We start from the raw sequence: 14,687 nt of genomic DNA on the forward strand, positions 1-14,687 counted from the left end.
AAGGGGTCTAGCTGGGTCAGGGGAGAAGCAAACAGGCTGGGGGCAGGGCAAGCAAAGGAAAAGGACTAGCTTCAGGGGCTGGGGCAGGACAGGCAAACAAGCAAATCACCCAAGGGCAAAGGGCGGGGCAGGCAAACAAACTGAAGCTACCAGGGTCCACGGCAAAAAAAGGGGAGGATGGACAGGAAGGGGTGGGCAGGGCAGATAGTTAGGGGAAAGCAGGGGAAACTGCTGCAGGGAGACCAATGGGCAAGGCAGAGGATGGGAAAGTCCACCAGCTGAAAGCAGCAGGAGAGGTAAGGGCCAGTCCAAGGGGAGGGAGAAGGCACGTGTGCTTGTAAATGCAGTTCTCTTCTGGCTGCTGCTACAGGCTCAAGCGGTGTAAAGAGGGGCGAGGCAAGCAGCTGAGTCCCACAGTAAGGAGCGGAGGCAGATAGTAAGTGGGGGTGGTGGAGGGGGCAACAGTGGGGAGTGGTAGCGGGGGACAGATGGACCGGGGGCAGGCTCCACATCACACTCTGTCAGGGTTCCCTCTCCCCTCTGAACTCTACGGTATAGATGTGGGGACCCGCATGAAAGACCCCCTAAGCTTTTTTTCACCAGCTTAGGTTAAAAACTTTCCAAGTTACAAATTCCGCCTTGTCTTTGTACAGTATGCTGCCACCACCAAGTGATTTAGACAAAGAACAGGGAAAGGACCACTTGGAGTCCTGTTCCCCCAGAATATTCCCCCAAGCCCTACACCCCCTTTCCTGGGGAAGGCTTGATAATAATATCCTCACGAATTGGTACAGATGAACACAGACCCAAACCCTTGGATCTTAAGAACAATGAAAAAATCAATCAGGTTCTTAAAAGAAGAATTTTATTTAAAGAAAAGGTAAAAGAATCACCTCTGTAAAATCAGGATGGTAAATACCTTACAGGGTAATCAGATTCAAAACATAGAGAATCCCTCTAGGTAAAACCTTAAGTTACAAAAAGACACAAAAAAAGGACTACACATTCCCTCCAGCACAGTGAATTTCACAAGCCAAAAACAAAAGAAAATCGAACGCATTTTCTGGCTAGATTACTTACTAACTCTATAGGAGTTGAATTGCTTGTTTCCTTGATCGGTCCCCAGGCAGAGGCATCACACAGACAGACAAAGCCTCCCCCCCACGCCCCAGATTTGAAAGTATCTTGTCCCCCCATTGGTCATTTCTTGGTCAGGTGCCAGCCAGGTTACCTGAGCTTCTTAACCCTTTACAGGTAAGAGGATTTTATAGTACCGTATCAGAGCTTCTTAACCCCTTCCCTTTATATTTATGACATACCCCATCATAAATTTAAAGGGAAGGTAAACACCTTTAAAATCCCTCCTGGCCCGAGGAAAAACCCTTTCACCTGTAAAGGGTTAAGAAGCTAGGATAACCTCGCTGGCATCTGACCACAATGACCAATGAGGAGACAAGATACTTTCAAAGCTGGGGGGGGGGGGGAAACAAAGGGTCTGGGTCTGTCTGTGTGATGCTTTTGCCGGGGACAGAACAGGAATGGAGTCTTAGAACTTAGTAAGTAATCTAGCTAGATATGCATTAGATTATGATTTCTTTAAATGGCTGAGAAAATAACTGAATGCTTTTTCATTGTTCTTAAGATCCAAAGGTTTGGGTTTGTGGTCACCTATCCAAATTGGTGAGGATTTTTACCAAACCTTCCCCAGGAAGGGGGGTGCAAGGTTTTGGTGAGGATTTTGCGGGGGGGGGGGGGGAAAGACGTTTCCCAATGGCTCTTTCCTAATAAAAAACCCAGATAGATGTTTGGTGGTGCAGCGAAAGTCCAAGGGCAAAAGGTAAAATAGTTTGTACCTTGGGGAAGTTTTAACCTAAGCTGGTAAAAGTAAGCTTAGGAGGTTTTCATGCAGGTCCCCACATCTGTACCCTAGAGTTCAGAGTGGGGAAGGAACCTTGAGACACCCCCTGTCATCCCACAGCAACAGTCAATACCCCAACCACAAGAGCAAAGATGGAAAGTTACTCAGTCCTTCAGGAGGTCCCCCTCCACAGCATCCTGCAGGGTTCCTGCACACTCCCCCAGAAACAGAGGTCTCCTTCCTCCCAAAGGCACCAGCACCAGGAGGCAGTCTGGCAGGAGAGACCCCTCAGGTGCTGGCAGTGACAACAACAGGGGCGGTGTCCCTCACTCCCCTTCCAGGGAGCAGGCCAGCAGGCCACCTCCCCCAAAGAGCAGTAGAAACCAGGGAGTCCACCAGCCAGCAATGTGGGGGTCTGGCCCAGATGAGGAGCTGAGGCAGCAAGAGCCCTGGGCCCAGCAGCAGTTCCACACCTGCAGGAGAGTGGTCTGGAAGGCCAATCTTTACCCCCAGGCTAAGTAGATCCCTTTTCTTTTGGTAGCTGAACAGGGTACTCTAGGTTAATTAGGACACCTGGGGCTAATCAAGGGCCTGCCCAAACCTGTTAAAAGCCTCCCCTCCAGCCAAATAGGCACCTGTGCTAGGAGCTATGAGAGGAGGGTGAACAACTGGAGAGCTGGGTGGTGCAGATGCCGACAAGCACCAGGAAAGAAACCCTGCAGCTACAGAGGGGAAGGGTGAAAAAATATCTGCCTAACTGGGGTCTGAGGGAAGAGACTCCACCCGAGGGGAGAGACTGAACTGGGTGTCTAGTCTGTGGCCACCATGCCCGCAGGGGCTACCAGAGACTGAGAGGTTCCCTTGCCCCTTCTCCCTGGCCCCACTTTAAGGAGGATGGGAGGAACTTTGCTCCAGCAGGGTATGGATAGCAAGCCCAGGCGCATGGGGGAAACTGAGGGAAAGAGGACTACCTCAGCACACTGCTAAACAGAAGCACAGGACCCACCAAGGTGGAGAAGAAGCTCTGTCACTTGTCAAAGAAAGCTATTAGGTTAGTTTGACATGATTTTTCTTGACAAATCCATGCTGTCTGTTACTTATCACCTTATTATTTTCTAGGTGTTTGCAAATTGGTTGCTTTATTTGCGCCACCATCTTTTGAGGTATTGAAGTTAAGATGACTAGTTTGTAAATCCCCAGGTTGTACTTACTTCCCTTTTTATAATTGGCACTATATTTGCCCTTTTCCAGTCCTCTGGAATCTCTCCCTTCTTCCATGACTTTTTAAAGATAAATCGCTAATTGCTCAGATATCTCCTCAGTCAGCTCCTTAAATATTCTAGGATGTATTTCATCAGGCCCTTGTGACTTGAAAACATCTAACTTGTTTAGGTAATTTTTAACTTGTTAATTCTCTATTTTAGCCTCTGATCCTACCTCATTTTCACTGACATTCACTATGTTTTACTTCCAAATACCACTATCCTTTTTGGTGAAAGCACTTCTTCCATTTCTACAGTTTCTGTTATTGTTCTCACCCCCCGGCTATGTACTTCTTTGATTCTAAGTAGCCTCAGTGAAGCATTTGGTCAGCTTCGATGGCCAGGGATGTTTGGTGAGGTGCCAGCTATGCCCGTTTATACCATCCGTGACTTTAACCGCTAGGACGCACTGTCCCTTCGCGGCGGGCAGCCCGGGCTAGGCTGACGGATGCCCCAAGGTCCTAACCACCCGTGACTTTAACTGCTAGAGCTCAGAGCTCCTTCGCAGCAGGCAGTCAACACTGACTGACAGGTGCCCCAATGGCAGCACTAAGAGCCTCTCCATGCCCGTGATTTTAACTGCTAGAGCTCAGAGCTCCTTCGCAGCGGGCAGTCAGGATTGACTGACAGGTGCCCCAAGAGTTTGCCCCGTGGAGGCGGCACAACTCAACGCTAGGCTCTTAGTACTCTCACCTAATGGCCAGGCTTTATAGCCAAAACGGCTGAGGTTCTTTAATTGTGTTGGCTGCTTTACAGTAAACCAGAGAAACAAGTCAGGCTTATGCATAAATGGTTACCAAAATTTATTAAACTAGATTCTAATCATGTGGTTACAAAATTGCTAGTGCCTACTTATTTAAGTGTAGAGATGTTACACACACAAACAAGTTACAAAACTGAAGCTACAATCCCAAAGAAAGAAAACAAAGTATAGAGCTCTATTTCAAAATATGTGTACACTAAAGATAGGAGATCAGGTGTGGGTGCTTCTTACCCTCCTTGCATCTCTCGATTCCAGCGGTGCCAAGCCAGGATCGGTCACTCAATTCCGCGGAAAGACGAATAAGGGACAAGGCTTAGGGACCCTCTTAGCTGCAGAAGCCTTGGGAGGCTGTCACTTATCTGACCAGCAGATAGATAGTGAAAAGCACTCAAAAATCATGGTGCTGTAGGTCCCCTACTTATACCTCTGTACTCCTTTATTCTTTCTCCTTTCTATGCTAAATTGGGGCTGGTCTGTCGGGGTGACGCCAGCTCTCGCAAGAGTAGTTCACACTTGCAAGGGAGAAACAATAAGTTTCGACTACTGGACACTTCTTTTATCAGGGTGAATATTTTCCCACCTAGGATGTTGGTGTGTGTGCATCATGCTGTTTTAGTAGGGGCTAAGAGCCATGTCTGTCACAGCGCCTCTGCCTGCTGTGAGCCCAATTGTTGTATACGTTCCCAGAGGCACATTGTCGCAGCACACCTGTGCTTCTCAGAGCTTCAAAGGCTGTGCTGGAGTGCCCTGGTGTTTTGGCTCCCGTGTGTTTCCAGCAATGCTGGTCTGAGGGGGGGGGCTGGCTGTCTGGCTACAGGACCCAATCGAGAAACACTTAACTGACAATGGACTTTGGGAGACGCCAGTCCACATCTGAGCTTTCCTGTGAACGTTCAGACTAATATGTAAACAATGACATCGGCCTGCAAAAAGCTGAATCATTCATAGACAGGTGACTTGCCTAGGTCGCTAAAGACTCCATCTTGTGGCTGTGATCTTGCACAGGAGAACAAAGGGGTTTCCTCCCACGAGAGAGACTATAAAAGGCCCTAAAAAACCCCTCCATTTTATCTTCAACTGGCTCAAGAGATAGCCTCTCCACACCAAAGAGATGCCTGAAAGAAATTGGAACAAAGGACAGTAATTACGGGGGGGTGAGTGATTGCTGGACCCAGACTAGGAAGGAGTCTAGTCTGTGAAAGAAGCTTATTGGAACATCTCTGAGGGTGAGATTTACCTGCATTTAGTTTCCTACTGTATTAGGCTTAGCCTTGTGTATTTTTGTTTTATTTTGCTTGATAACTTACTTGGCTCTGTCTGTTATTACTTGAAACCACTTAAATTCTATTTTTGTACTTAATAAAATCACTTCTGCTTATTAATTGACCCAGAGTAAATAATTAACACCTGGGGGAGCAAACAGCTGTGCATATCTCTATCACTGTTATAGAGGGCGGACAATTTATGAGTTTACCCAGTATAAGCTTTATACAGAGTAACATGGATTTATTTGAGGTTTGGACCCCATTGGGAATGGGGTTATCAGGGTGCTAGAGACAGGAGCACTTCTTAAGCTGTTTTCTGTTAAGTCTGCAGCTTTTGGGGGACATGGTTAAGATCTGGGTCTGTGTTTGCAGCAGGCTAGTGTGTCTGGCTCAATAAGACAGGGTACGGAAGTCCCAAGCTGGCAGGGAAAACAGGCTCAGAGGTAGTATCAGCAGTAGTCTCAGCACATCAGGTAGCAATCCTAACCCATCACAAATGGGAAAAAGTTAAAGCATTTGAAATGTAAAGTATTGAGTAACGCTTTTATTTTAACAACATTTCATGTTCCTTTTCCTTTAGCAGAAGAGTTTTTGAAAAGAGACCCCACTTATTTGGCCATACTGCATTCCTTAACACAATCCAAATCAGCAATTTCCTCATCCTTCTAATTCAGGGTGCAGATGCCCACAGAGGCAAGTTTAATTGCATACATATTATCTTCAGAAGTCCGTAATTCCACCTCTATCCGAGGAAGATGAAGAGCAGATTCAGAATGACCCTCCTCCAGAAGGACAGATGCCATCTCCTCCTGATGAGGCTGTTGCATCTTCTGCTCCAACAATAGATGACCTCAAAGCTTACCAAGAGCTGTTAAAGAGGATATTGGAGACATCAGAAATTCCTTTGGAACTTGTGCAAGAAAAGTCATATGAATAATTTGATATCCTACAATCTTCTACTCAAAATAAGGTAGCCTTACCTATTTAATGAAGGTATCCTTGACCCAGCAAAAGAATTATTTTCTATATATAGCAACACCATTTTCTATATCAGCAACTTCCAAATAAGTAGATAGGAAATATCATCAAGATCCTTCTATGGGGGCTGAATATTTCTATACTCACCTGAATCCTTCATCCTCAGTAATTACTGCTGTTCATGAGAAATCCAAACAGATTTCCAGATCTGCAACAAAAAAGAAGGAATTTCTTCCCCCTAGATCTGTGGGGGTGGGATGGGGGGAACACTTTCTCTTTGGCCTTTCTTCAGGGCAAAATTTTTAACTATCAATCAATGATAACCAAATAGAGTTACATACAATGGGATAGAGTGGCAAGTTTTCAAGATCCCTCTGAATTGAGAGAAGAGTTAAGTTTTACTTCCTTATGCTCTGACAGCTTAAGTACTAAAATCTCATTACAAGCAGCTCTGGATGCAGTGGATACAGGAGCATGAACAAGAGGTATTCTTGGCTTTCAGCATCAGGGCTAAAAAAAGAGGTTCAGACTACAATACAGGATTTACCTTGTAAGGATCAGGATCTGTTTAGTTCCAAGATGAATGATACATTACATTTTTTAAAGGACTCAAGAGCTACTGTAAGACTCCATGGCTTTTATATCCCATCTTTCAAGAAGAAACAATATAGACCACAAATTTATACTGAAGAGTCCTCAACCCTCTACTTCTGGTTACGTCTTTCACCAGAGATCTTTCTTTCAACAGAGTAGACAGACCAAGATTGCAGAAGAGAAAATCATTTAATTCCTCTAATATCTCATCGCAGTTTGGTCACTCTCAAAATAAACCATTTTGAGGATATGGTTGAAGTTACAGATCAAGTATATTCTTTCTCTACTTTTGATTCCCACCTAGCCTTCAAGGAGGCTTGGACTGGAATAACTATGGACCAATGGTACTTCAGATCATTCAAGATGGTTAAGCTATACAATTCCAGTCCATTCCTCCTCCTACCCTCCTTACTCATCCCTGTTCAAGGACCACTCTCATAAGGTGGTCATGCAACGAGAGAGACTTGATGTTACAATGGGGTCTGATAGAGAGAGTTCCTCCCCAATTTGAGGAGACTATTTTATTCTCCATACTTCCTGATTCCAACAAAGAAAGGGGGTTGGAGTCTAATTTTCAACCTCTGACACTATACACGACATCAGATTTCACATAACACTCACTTCTCTCAAACCCTCCCTAGATCATATTGACTGGTTCAGCACCCTTTACTTGCAAGATGTGTACTATCATGTACAGATTCATCGGGCACCCAGGAATTTTCTCCATTTTGTAGTATTAGTTAAATGTTCAAAGTTCTCCTGTCTGAACAATCAATGACACTTCAAGTCTTCAGATGATTTACTACTTTTTGTGATCTGTCAGTTATCCAGCATTTAATCCATTTAACGTATGTAGAAAGATGGACTCACTGCTGAAGCACGCCTTCATGGCTGTGCATGGTGTAGCAGTGCACCCTATGGGTGCTCTGGCCCTGCCTCTTCTTGTGGCTGAGTTCTCCGGTCAGGTCATGTTTTGTTTACAACCTTTCCAGGGTAACAAAGTCCAGTACAATAAAAGATATTTCTGCCCCCTTCTTGAGCTATTCTTTGGCTTATCCTTAAGGCTCGGTCTTCAGCCACATTATGGGCTCAATAGTTCTTATGTTGGGCTTGTACACCGTTTTCTGAGTGCTGGAAGGGGAACACAGACTCACCTGCTGCTCTGGGTTCCAGCTAGGGTTACCAACAGTCGTTATTACGAGGGAGGTCCCTTATTTTTTCATCTCTATACAGCAAGATCCGGAGTTGCTGAGTGCAGCAAAAAGCATCAAGAAATGCCCTTGGCGAATGTAGGTGAGTACTGCTTATTAGATGATGATGATATGATATTGGGATGTGGGTGGGGCAGGGTGCTAAGAAAACCATTCCTTATTTTTGAAATGCAATGTTGGCAACCCTAGTTCCAGCCCAGGAACTCTGTATTAAGCAGCTAAGTCTGCTCCTTCAGATGTGCTTCCGTTTCTCTGGGCCACTTCCTACATCCGAGCCCCTGCCTTTTGCTGCTTAACGCAGCTCCCAGATTCTGGCTTCTTCCTAGGTTCTCCCACTTCTTTTCCCTTGCTGGAATACCAACCCCTCAGGACCTCTTCTCTGCACTTTACCCCCTTTTCAGGGCCTACCACGCAGATTAATTGTGTCCCAATGGCCTTCTTCAGTCTGTTTTTTCCCAGGGCCTTCCTAGAGAGCAAGAACTCCCTACCTCTTTTCTCCTGGATTTCCCCCGTACAACTTTTTTTTTTTTCTTTTATGAAGACCCACCTCCTCCCCAGCTGTGTCTAACACATCAAGCCTGACACACCCTCCAGGGTCAGCAATGTGGACTAACTAAGCTCTCAGACTTCTGTTAATACTTTGTTCGCCTGTATTCACCCTCTCATGGTGTAATTTATTGATAATGTTTAGTTTTAATTTTTTTTAATGAGAATGGTGTGTGGTACTAAGTCAAATGAATTACAAAATTCTAAATGTTTCTGTACAGTAACTATTATCTACCAAATTTTTCATCTCGTCAAAGAATGAAATCAGGTTTATTTAACAAGACCTATTTCCATAAAACCATGTTGATTGGCATTAATTGTATTCCCATCCTGGTTTTATTAATTGAATCCTGTATTAGCTTGTCCATTATTTTGTCCAGGATTGATGTCAGGCTAATCAGCCTATAGTTACTTGGTGCATCTTATGTTTTTTGAATATTGACAAAACATTAGCACTCTTCTAGTCTCCTGGAGTTTCCCTAGTATTCCAAGATTTATCAAAAATTAACATCAGTGGCCAGAGATCTACTTGCTAACTCTTTTTGGAGTCTTGGCTGCAAGTTATCCGGGCCTGCTGATTTAACAGTGTTTATACCTAGTAATTGCTGTGTAACATCCTCCTTAGTTACTAATGGACTCTAAAGTACTTCATCATTCTCATATGATACAAGTAAAACATCATACTGCTTTCCAAATATAGAATAGCAATATGTATTGAACACTTCTGCCTTTTCTGCATCATTAACAGTGTTACCATCTCCATCTAGTAATAGGTCTATACCATTCCTAGGATTTCTTTTGTTCCTGACATACTTTAAAATTTCTTTAACCCTGCCAACCACTGATTTTTTTTCCCCTAATGTCTTTAGCCTTCTTTATCAACTTTTTACCCTTCATAACTTCTCGTTTTATATTGAATGCTTCTGGTAGTAGAATTTTATGTTTGTATTTTGTATAACTTAGAATGAAGGATTAATAATATACCATGTATTAATGTATGATCTCACCATATCCTGCCAGCCACCCTTTCTGAAAGCAGAAAGGAATTGCCTAGGGTGGCCATTGGTAAAGATGCATCTTTGCCAGAATCTGTGTCTGAACTGATTTCAAGGCAGTAACAGACCTTTTAGGGTCACCACTTTGTTGTGGGTTTAGCATTTTAAAATAAGTAAAAATGCAGTGATTGTTTTTTCTCTTGCATTGCAATTTGATGTTCCTATTCAAATGTTCTATGTAAATCAATTCTGTTTTGTGTGTTAATGAGTAATGTATGTGTTAAATAAGTGTGAAGGCCATCACCGGACCAGATGTTCTAGGGAGGAACCGAGGACAGACGCAAGGGCACCAGGAGATTACAACACACCCCTATTGAAATGTCAGAAGAGGGCAGATTGACGACTCTTAAGATGAGACGGGCACCTATCAATGGGGACACGATAACTGTGATCAAAACCAGTGTGGGGTAACTCCCTGAGAGACTTGATGAAAGAACAAGATAAAGGGTGAGAAGGACAATTTAAGAAAACAAGAACTCATCAAACAACAATTGATTACAGCATGACAGTGCAAAACCAATTGGTCCCAATAAAGGAAAATCACTATATAAACAGGGTACCCTGCCATGGAACTTTGGGTTCGTCCTGCCAAGACTTTCCTGGAGCATTGTGTTGCGACTGACCGAATCCGGCTTCTGTCTACCCATGGTCAACCTAGCTGGCCACTAAATTGATCTGGACTCTGGACTGGTAACTAGAACATCAACTGGCAGGAGTGAGTGTATGGGGGGTGTGTGATTGAATGCATATGCTAATTGTTGTATCTTCAATAAATGCAGCATATTGTCTTTTCCCATGAAAAAGATCCCATGTGCTTCTTGTAAGCATAACATGGTACCCATTTTTCCCCCTTTTCCATTTGTTATGTTGCTTTTTTAGTTGTAATTGCTGGTATCCTGTAACAGAGTGGCCTGTCCTTTTAAAGGCCAGGATGCCTAGTGCTTGCCAGCCCTGTTCAATCAGGCCATCTGTGCCATAATTAACTGTGTCTTAGCCAGAGGGGTCAGGACTAATTGGGGTCAGGTGACACCCTGAAACACCTTGGCCTCTTAAAAGGGCTGAGAAGACTCCGTTTGCAGGGAGCAAGTTACAGTCTTGTGGAAGGCCCTGAAGTATGGTCTGGAAGATGGGGTAAGACTGTGAGGGTACTCTAGGGACGGAGCCTAGGCGTCAGCGCTCTATCCTGGGGCCTGGGAGACTTAAAAGGGTAGCCCCAAAAGGGCTGGGAACTGAGCTTGGAGGATGGGCTGAAGAGAATCCTAAGCAGCGTGGAAGGACCTTTTTGTTTGGGTGAACTTCTGATGGACTTCTGTTACCCCAGAAGGGGGTCTGGACTAGATATGACTTAGCTGAAGGACTAACTTTTGGACAGAAGCAGGGCCAAAGAGGTGATCAGTGTGGGTACTAGAGGCAAAGACCCGGCAATGTGACGCCAGGGGGTGCTGTGGTCGTAAGTGAAACCACTTACACTCCTCTTTGCCACTGAACCAGTTTGGTCTCTTATCCAAAGTTCAGGGGGTAGCTGTGTTAGTCTGTATCCACAAAAACAACAAGGAGTCTGGTGGCTTTTTAAAGACTAACAGATTTATTTGGACATAAGCTTTTGTGGGTAAAAAACCCGCTTCTTCAGATGCATGGAGTGAAAATTACAGATGCAGGCATTATTATACTGACACATGACGAGAAGGGAGCTACCTCACAAGTGGAGAACCAGTGCTGACAGGGCCAATTCAATCAGGGTGGATGTACTCTAATCCCAGTAACTGATGAGGAGGTGTCAATTCCAGGTGAGGGAAAGTTGCTTTTGTAGTGAGCCAGCCACTCCCAGTCCCTACTCAAGCCCAAATTAATGGTGTTACATTTGCAAATGCATTTTAGTTCTGCAGTTTCTCTTTGAAGTCTGTTTCTGAAGGTTTTTTGTTCAAGTATGGCTACTTTTAAATCTGTTATAGAATGTCCAGGAAGATTGAAGTGTTCTCCTACTGGGTCTTGTATGTTACCATTCCTGATGTCCGATTTGTGTCCATTTATTCTTTTACGTAGAGACTGTCTGGTTTGGCCAACGTACATGGCAGAGGGACATTGCTGGCATATGATGGCATATATCACATTAGTAGAAGTGCAGGTGAACGAGTCCCTGAGGTGTGGCTGATGTGGTTGGGTCCTCTGGTGTCACTGGAGTAGGTATGGGGACAGAGTAGGCAACGAGGTTTGTTACAGGGATTTGTTCCTGGGTTAGTGTTTCTGTGGTGTGGTGTGTGGTTGCTGGTGAGTATTTGCTTCAGGTTGGGGGGCTGTCTGTAAGTGAGGACTAGCCTGCCTCCCAAGGTCTGTGAGAGTGAGGGATTGTTTTCCAGGATATGTTGTAGTTGTTGATGTGCTGGAGAGGTTTTAGCTGGGGGCTATATGTGATGGCCATTGGTGTGCTGTTATTTTCCTTGTTGGGCCTGTACTGTAGCAGGTGACTTCTGGGTACCTGTCTCACTCTGTCAGTCTGTTTCCTCACTTCCCCAGGTGGATATTGTAGTTTTAAGAATGCATAAAAAAAAATTTAAGAATGGCTATTTGGACTCTTCCCCTCAGACCCTATGCTACCAGTACTCCTAGCTATCTTCAAGACACCATTGATTTCCTGAGGAAACTACAATGCATTAGTGATCTTCCTGAAAACACCATCCTGGCCACCATGGATGTAGAAGCTCTTTACACCAATATTCCATATGAGGATGGACTACAAGCTGTCAAGAACAGTATCCCTGATGAGGCCACAGCATACCTGGTGGCTGAGCTTTGTGACTTTGTCCTCACCCACAACCATTTCAGATTTGGGGACAACTTATACCTTCAAGTCAGCAGCACTGCTATGGGTTCCCACATGGCCCCACAGTATGGCAACATTTTTATGGCGGATTTAGAACAATGTTTCCTCAGCTCTCGTCCCCTTGCGCCCCTCCTCTACTTCATCATATGGACCCACGGGAAGGAGGCCCTTCAAGAATTCCACCTGGATTTCAACAATTTCCACCCCACCATCAGCCTCAGCCTGGACCTGTCCACACAAGAGATCCACTTCCTGGACACTACAGTGCAAATAAGTGATGGTCACATAAACACCACCCTATACTGGAAACCTACTGACCACTATACTTTCCTGCATGCCTCCAGCTTCCATCGAGGACACATCACACAATCCAAGCCCTAAGATACAACTGAATTTGCTTCAATCACTCAGACAGATCTTTTATCAACCATTCTTAAAACTACAATACCAACCTGGGGAAGTGAGGAAACAGATTGACAGAGCGAGAACCTAAGTTATGCCCAAATAAATCTGTTAGTCTTTAAGGTGCCACCAGACTCCTTGTTATCAAAAGCTGTTGTCTTTTTTGATTGTGGAATTGTGGTGGTTTAGCTATCTAGTAAACTTCTCTTAAATAAATCCCAATTTTCATTCAAATTCTTTTGTCTAAATATTTCCTCAGTCAGTCTTATAATTTTCCTTTTTGGGAAATTAACACTCTTGAATCACCAAGGCTTGGTGCCAACTGGTTGGGGCAGTCCTCTGTTTGCTCATACTGAATGTAATCAAGTCATGATCACTGGTCCCTAGGCAACCACCAAATTCAAATGAAATGATTAACTCATCATTTAAGTCTAAAACAGAGTTCTCATGCTGAATCTTTGTGTTACAAAATTTTATAAACTAGAATCTCTAATGGTATTTTACTATTGGCTGCATCAGACTTCCAACATGTTTCCCAAATTGATATCCTCCATAACAACATTCTTCTTTCCACACATCACAGACAGGTGCTTGAGGAGTAACTCCTCATGTTCTCCAGTTTGATTTGGTGATCTGTGTCTCACTCACACTCTCTCTCTTCCCCCCCCCCCCCGGGCTTTGTTAGTTAGCATATTGACCCATATGTATTCAAGATCCTGTGGTTTATAGCTTCTAAAGCTAGAAGGCACCATTGTGAACATCTACTCTGACCTTCTGTATAGCATGGGCCATAGAACTTCCCCAGAATTCCTAAAGCAGATCTTTTAGAAAAACATCCAATCTTGACTTTAAAATAGTCAGTGACGTAGACTCCATCACTGAGTTATCAATAACTCTGAGAGGTAATGATGTCTTGTAGTCACCCCCATACCTCATTTACCCACTCTAGCCTTCCTAAACAGATTGTAGACAGTGATTATTAACATTCCAATCATGTAAACTGTGCCAACAGGTTTCAATAATGCCAATTATATAAAAAAAACTCTCATCAATCAGAATTTCCAATTCATCTTGTTTCCCAGAGTCCCAGAATTGATATATAAACAACTGGAAAAACTTCTCTTCGTATTCTTTATCACATTGGTTCAATTTTTTCATGACACAGTGAGTTAGTTAGTACCACATTTGCCTCTTTAGCACCCTCCCCTTGCTTTGTTAGTATGATGAAAGCCATGTACGGTGAATATTTAGGTAGCCTTGTACATTTAGTATTGGCTCTTTGCTCGCAGAACTGGTAGCCACTGTTCCATATTTCATGTCAAAATTGAAGAGATGGTTCTTAGTTTAATTAAAAAGTGTTCTGGTCTTTTGTGAGGGACACTGTAGAAATAATGTAATGTGTGAATGGGGACTCTAAAGAGAGACCTGTTTGTGCGGAAGGGAAACTGGATGTGAGAAGACAGGCTGTAATGGAATCTCTAGGGTAGAGAAGGCTATTGCCCTTTGTGCCTATGAGTCTTCTCTGCCATGTATAGGACAGTTTCTGTGATATCAAAATCTCCCCATATGTGTTTTATACAAAGTTATCAAAGACTTTGACTCAGTCACTGTGAAGGCACAGAGAGGAGCAGATCACAGTTCTAATTCTAATTTTTTTTTTTTACTGCAAACACCAACCTTCCACCTTTTTTGGCCAGAAAGGTGGAATAACATCTTCATGTAAAATTAGAACAATGCATGGAAAACAAGGGCAATACCAAGGCAGATCCTCCTGCCAGTATCTGATTATCTCTCACCCCTTCTGATTTACTTCCTGAAATAGCAGTGCTTTGCTAGATTATCCTTCAACTTCTTTCCATTTCCAGGAGACTTTATATCATTGAGGCTTTAAGGTTTCTAAGTCAGCATAAGAGCAGATTAACAACTGTAATT

The sequence above is a fragment of the Natator depressus genome, chromosome 1 (assembly GCF_965152275.1).
Source record: "Natator depressus isolate rNatDep1 chromosome 1, rNatDep2.hap1, whole genome shotgun sequence".
NCBI classification, from domain to species: Eukaryota; Metazoa; Chordata; order Testudines; family Cheloniidae; genus Natator; species Natator depressus.